The 6,583-nt window shown below is 53.4% G+C and overlaps 1 protein-coding gene across 3 annotated transcripts in view; it reads left to right on the top strand.

The window, feature by feature from the left end:
* Nucleotides 1-248: 248 nt before the first annotated feature.
* The window catches only part of CTIF (cap binding complex dependent translation initiation factor), a gene marked incomplete at its 3' end in the record, with an annotated part of 149,081 nt that continues 142,746 nt past the window's right edge, over nt 249-6,583 (top strand). For all 3 annotated transcript variants that reach the window (XM_080637730.1, XM_080637729.1, XM_080637731.1), the window contains exon 1: nt 249-392. The remainder of the gene's footprint in view (nt 393-6,583) is intronic.

Here is a 6,583-nt window from a genome sequence, read left to right as displayed (position 1 = left end):
ACGCCGCTGGTCCATGATGAGGAGGCGTGGGTGAGGCTGCGTTCCCAGCCTGAATCCCTTGGGATGCCGCCTGAGGGGACGTGAAACGGGACTTACCGCGTTGAACGCGTGGTGTGCCCCCGTAGGCCGGTGCTTGCGGAGCCATCCGGGCCGGGCCCGGGGCTCGGACTACAACTCCCGGCAGCACCGGGGGAGGCCGCTGCGGGGCGGGGCGGGCGGGCGGTCGCGTCACTCGGGGCCGCCCCGTCCCGTCGCTCCTCCGCAGCCGGTGTGTGCTCCGGGGCGGGCGGCGGCCCCGCCGTGTCTCTGTGTGCGAACCCCCCCCGCCGCCGGCCCCTCTCCTCAGCGCGGCGCCCATGCGGCTCCCGGCGCGGCCCTGACAGCGCGGCCCGGTAAGGCGGCGGGATGACACAGCACGGGGCGGCGGGGGGGTAATGGAGTGCGTGTGCGTGAAGGGGGGTCACGTCCCGCCTTTTGTCTCCCTCAGCAGCCATCGGAGCCGCTGCGGGGCGGGTGTTGGTACCGCAGATGGAGCCGGGGCGGGGGCTCGGCCTCTGGGGCTCGGTGGCGGCGCTGCGTTGAGCGGCCTCGTCCCGGGTGGGTTCCCCTCCCTGTGCTGGCAGCTGGTGTGCGGACGTGGAGCCCCCCCTTTCCAGAGCCGGTATTCCCTTCGGCTCGCGTAGCGGAGGGCCAGGGCTGGGTTCGTGTCCGCTGCTCGGCCTCTGGAAGCTTCCCGGAGCGCTCGGTGAGCCCTGATGGAGGGCAGGGCTGGGCTCTGCTTCCATCTCTGCTGGCGAGAGAAAAGGAGACGGGGGAACCCATCCTGCCCGTCCCTACCGCAGTTATTGGCGTTCGTTGTAGGGCGGCTGTGCACAGAGCGAGCGATGGCACCTGGGGTGACCCCCTGCAAAGGCGGACATCCCCAATTGGGATGCCCAGTGGGAACATCTCCCACCCGCTGCCGGGTAAATGGCACAGGGATGGGTTTGGGAATTAGGGAGGGAGGACTCGCCACGGACGAGGATTTGTTGTTGTTCGGTGGTTATTGCTTTCCTGCAGAGTCACTCCAGCTGCACGTGGTCTCGGGGTGCGTGGGTGACACTAAGGGACCGCAGATGCTGGTGGCACCGGAGCAGCCGGCAGTTGCGGGATGGGTTTTTGCTGCAGCTGCCACCGGCAAGTGCTGCACGTCTGGAGGTGCCGTTGTTGGGTGTCCTTGGCTTCCCAGCGCCTCAAAACACAGTCACTGGGAGTTGTGCTTCCATCAAGATTCATCTCCTGGGGCTGCTCCCTGTGTCAGGCTCGTAGAATCCCAGACTGGTTTGGGTTGGAAAGGACCTTAAAGCTCCTCCAGCTCCAACCCCTGCCACGGGCAGGGACCCCTTCCACTGGAGCAGCTTGCTCCAAGCCCCTGTGTCCAACCTGGCCTTGGACACTGCCAGGGATGGGGCAGCCACAGCTTCTCTGGGCACCCTGTGCCAGCGCCTCAGCACCCTCACAGGGAAGAGCTTCTGCCTAAGAGCTCATCTCAGTCTCCCCTCGGGCAGGTTAAAGCCATTTCCCTTGGCCTGGCCCTACAGGCCCTTGTCCCAAGCCCCTCTCCAGGTTTCCTGCAGCCCCTTTAGGCACTGGAGCTGCTCTCAGGTCTCCCCTTCAGGAGCCTTCTCTTCTCCAGGCTGCCCCAGCCCAGCTCTCTCAGCCTGGCTCCAGAGCAGAGCTGCTCCAGCCCTCGCAGCATCTCCATGGCCTCCTCTGGCCTCGCTCCAACAGCTCCACGTCCCTCTTGTGCTGCTGCCCCAGAGCTGGATCAGGGCTGCAGGGGGGGTCTCCCCAGAGCGCAGCAGAGGGGCAGTCAGACGGTATCTGAAGGGTCTGAGTTTGCCTACAATGGGGCTTTGCAGAACCAGGTGCCTGCAGACATGTTCAGGCAGCTAAATCCGTGTGAAACCTTCTCACTGTCTTTCCTGGAGCATCCCTCTGTCCCGGCTGCAGTCCCCCTGCTCTCCCGGACAGCAAGGACTCTCCATTCTCTTTTCCTGCCATGCTCCAGAAGCTTGTACGATGTTTTTTGCTCTTTCACCCATAGTCATTATTCTGGGGAACGTGGTTGGTTGTTTATGGTTTGGGTTTAGTCATGCTCTTTTATTTTTATTCTTATTTTTTTAAGTGTCTGAAATGCTCCAGGACTTCCTTTGTCCTCCCCACTCCCAGTAGTTGTCTTCAGAGCAGAAATGCTCTAGCCCTTGAAGTATCTTCATGGCCTCGTCTGGATTTACTCAGGGCTTCTTTGGAAGGGGTGAGACCCACACCAGTGAGACCCCATGCTGGATGAGGCAACAATTCCATTAGACTGGAAAGGGGCAGGTGTTGTTTCCCAGCATGATGAGGAGAGCTGGAGTGCCCTGAGCCTCTCTGGAGACCTGGGGCCTCCTCTGAACCGGGCCATGTCCTCACCTTCACCTGTGCCACCTTCTCTCCTGAACCAGTAATCCATTCTCTTCCTCCAGCACTCAGGCAGGTCTAGGATGAAGCATGAAGTCACAGCCTTGTTAACAGAAACGGAAGAGACAGGAGGAAGCAGAAGGTACACTGAGCTTCCAGGTTGTTTCCATCAGTCTAGAGACACCAAAATAAGATCAGGTGATTCAACAGTCCCTCCTCTCCAAAATCTAGAAGGGCTTTTTGCTGGTGGACCTTGCTCTGAATATGCAGATGCTGTCAGAGAGGTACCATGTGGGATGGGGAGCGAAGCATCCTGCTCCACTTATGGCTTAAGTGACCCTGACAAACAAATATTCACACTTTTTCTCCAGTGAGTGGAAAACAACCCCATTTGATTGTGTCAATCCGTGTTATTTTTCCTTTTAAGGACCATAAAGGCTTTGCTCTGCCCTTGCTGATCCTGAGGTCGAAGAGCAAACCCTTGTGCTGGATTTTATTCCCTTGAGGCTTGAGTGAAATCTGTAGGCTGTGGTTTCCCCACGTTAAGTGTGTTATCTTTGGCAGAGAGATGAGCGGTGTCTGTTTTGGGAAGCTCAGGCTGTGCTTGTACCTAAAGCTATCTCCCTCTGACCTCTGTCTGAGCCTGCCCTGTGATCTGGGTACTGCACCAGAGGGCTCTGTGAATGTAAGGTTGTGTGGTGGGACTTGTCCAGCTCTTACAGAGCATTCTTTTTATGTAATTTATAAGATTTCAGGTTGACTTTAAAGGAAAGCAAAACAGCAGTGGTTGGGTGCTGCAGGTGAAGGTGATGCAGGGAAGCAACATGGCTCGGGTGAGCTGGAGGGTAAAGCCCAGTGCCAGGAGCTTCCCAGCTGATGAGAGGCCAGAGAAACCATTTGTGGAGGTGAAATGAATGCCATCTCTGCCTTTGCAATGTGATTTGGGAATGGAATGAGCTACCCGGGGGGCTTTGCTGGCTTTAACACCTTTGTTCTCGAAGCTGAGTCAACCTCACGCACAAATAGGATGGGAATGATATATGGAGGGTTCCTGAGATCCATGACAAATAATGTGCAAAGCATGAAAACAGACTTGTGATAGCTGTTAGCCCTTGATCCAGACTGTGGAAGGGAAGATGACATGGTGCTGAGCTTTATCTCCAGATGTCCCTCCTTCAGCCCTTGGTCTTGGGTGAGAAAAACACTCCTTTTGTTCTCTCTTTTCTCCTCACTTTGGGGTGAAGTGCTCTACCCTCGTCTCTTGGTGAGGACAAATTTTGCTATGGTGACTTTCCCCTTCCCTCTCATTTTGGGTCTGTCTGTCCTGTTTTTCCTTGCAGCCATCCTTGTTGCCGCTTGGTCTTTTCCCAGCAGGAGCAGTGTGAAATTGTGGTAGTTATCACTGGTTGAGTTTTTGCCTGGAGGTCTTTCCAGAGCAGCAAGAAAATCCTCCTGCACCTTAGTTAATTTTCCTGAGTTCTTGCTGCTCAATTGAATCTTTGGGGCCCTGTGTGTTTGTGGGGAGCTACACCTAAAAGTATAGCAAGACCCTGTGGCTTCTATGGAAGCTGGGGTAGCAGATGAGCTATTTCAGCAGCTGTTTGGGACACATTTAGCATATTGCCTGACTCTTTCAATGGAGCAGTTAAATACTGCTAATGATTTCGTTGTTCTTCAGCTTGGCAGAAGCATAAAGACATTTACATTGCACATGCCATTGTTAAGTTTCAGAGTTAACAGTCTGCAGGGGTAGGTCATGGTCTTCATCAGGTAGGGGAAAGGACCACTTATCTTGTCACAAAAATCTGGAAGTGTTGGGGCTTCTGAATGAGGAATCTCATAAATGCTTTGGGATGTTCTTGTGAAACTCCTCTGAGAAGGTGCAATTCTGCTACCTGAGTATAATTAGCACATTACTGAGTCATCCAAAATAAAGGACTAGTGCAGCTAACCAATCATTTTCTGTTTGTTTGAGAGACTGGCTGTTTTGTTTTTATTTGTTTATATATGTGTTTGTATATGCATATATACACAGAGAGGGTAATTTACAGCATAGATGCCTTGCTGGTGATCCTAAGAAAAACGTTTCCTGCTCAATTCAGACTGAAATGGGGATGACATTGGATATTCTCAAAAGTTTTGTGTATTTAACCATCAACTTTCCTACTGAAGAGAGAGGTTTTGGTTCTTCTATGACTGCCTCAGGCTGTGCCATGGTTGGTTTTGGTTTGTTGGACTCTGCATCATCATTGTCATTCTTCTGCGATGTAGAGGTACCCCAACAGTGGCCAGGATTTGGGATGGTGTCTCTATAATGTATTAGAGATATCTGTTGGTTTTTAATTAGCTTTTGGAGACTCCTTTGAGGCGGTCCAAGGAGTTGTGAGGCTTTAGGGACCACAGGTTGAGAGGAGTAGTTCTTATGCTTACTTCAGAAGAGCCATTGCTCCTGTCTCCTCTCCTGCACAGACAACCCTTCACCTCCCCTGTCCCCCAGGCACGTAGCAGTCGTGTTACAGGAGAAGGAAAATCTGGTTTCTTGGGTGGCAGGAGAAGCTGTGGTGACACAACTAAACTTGTGTCTCTGCTATCTCTGCAGGACCAAATCCTGCCGTGCCTGTCAGCCAGGAGCCTGCCGCGGGAGGATTTCATAACGTGCAGCAATTTATCGAGGGCGTCTCCTCTGTGGCCACCAGCATTAGCTCAGATTCACCTCCTTCCATGGCATGCTTATGTCTGCCATGCTGCTGGGTGCTGTTGGAAGACATCTGTAGCCCTGAGGTGGCAGGATGGAAAGGGTTATGGGTGGGATGACGTGCCTGTGGTGGTGATGTCCCAGGGATGAGGAGCAAGGTGTGTGGCTGTGTGGTGTGCACCCTCCCTTTGGTGTCACGTCATACCCGGGTGACCTGAGGATGCACTTGGGTGCCCACAAGCTTCTTGTTTCCCACCAGTGATTTTAATTGGCCTTAATGCAAAAAAACCCAACCCAACCAACCTTCCTCCTCCTTCTGTAGCCGACCCAGCTCACTGGGACTGGTTTGTACAGCCAGGGAAGCTGGGAAGGCTTCACCACCACTGGATCCTGCCCAGCACTGAAGCAGAAGCTACAGGGAGACACGCAGCAGTCACCAGCTTCTTTCTGTGATGGGGAACCATTAACAGGGTGCGTAATTCATTCTGAAACATGCTTGTGAGCTTGTGAAATACTGGAGGAGCTTGGCTTGTGTTCACTGGGACCTTGGGAGAAGCTGTTGCTCACAACCAAGCTGTCAGCATCCCTTTGCCACTGGTTGCATTGAGTGGTAGCTGTCACCGGAGGCGAGTGGCTGGGGTGGCATGGGAAGAGTAGCATGGGAGTCTGCAGTGCAGCACACTGCAGCAGTCCGGGTCTCTATGCCGTGCCATGTAGCAGCGATGGCACCCAGTCCATCCCCAAGCCAGTGCTGAGAAGGTCTTCTGCAAGTAAGTAGGTGTGATCCCAAGTGTTTTACATCCTTTAATTGAATCTCACAAGTCTGTCTTTGCAAGCAGAACACTTCAGAGCTAGAACAGAATGCACTGCAGATGTTTAAGGTGTCTCAGCAATCATAAGCATTGAGCATCTTATTTTTATTGATTTTTTTATTGAGCATCTGCTTTGTGAAGGCAGAGCTTTGCCAACCAGCATGGGTGGCACAGCCTTGGTTGGGATTGGGGCTGGTGCAGAGCTGGGCTTATAGAGGGCTGTGAGCTGCCCCTTCTGCTATATGGCCCATGGAGATGTTATTTTGGGGCCACCAGCTTCTGCAGGAGGCTTTGGAAGGAGTTCATATCTGTGATAATGGGGGATCTTGCAGGAATAATCATGGGTTAATTTTAAAGGATTTTTTGTCCTGCAAAGAAGTGTGCATTCTGATCACTGTTTGTACTGTGGTGTAGGCTAGGTCCAACCAAACCAGCCCGAAGCAGTGATCTGCAAATGCTGTTTTGCTTCTGGGTGCTCCCTGCATCACCCAGCCAGAAGCAAGCCTCTGGGCTGGAGAGCTCCTGAATGCTGTGTCCAGCTCCGGTGAAGCCAGAGGGAATTTTAATAAAGTGCTGTCAAAAATAACCATTATGGGTGTCTGGGCAAGAGAGGAAAAGAAAGCAGGAAGGGTTG

Source organism: Psittacula echo (assembly GCF_963264785.1).
Source record: "Psittacula echo genome assembly, chromosome: Z".
Classification (NCBI taxonomy): Eukaryota; Metazoa; Chordata; class Aves; order Psittaciformes; family Psittacidae; genus Psittacula; species Psittacula echo.
Note: the sequence above shows the minus strand (reverse complement) of the source record. Positions and strands in the feature narration are given on the sequence as shown.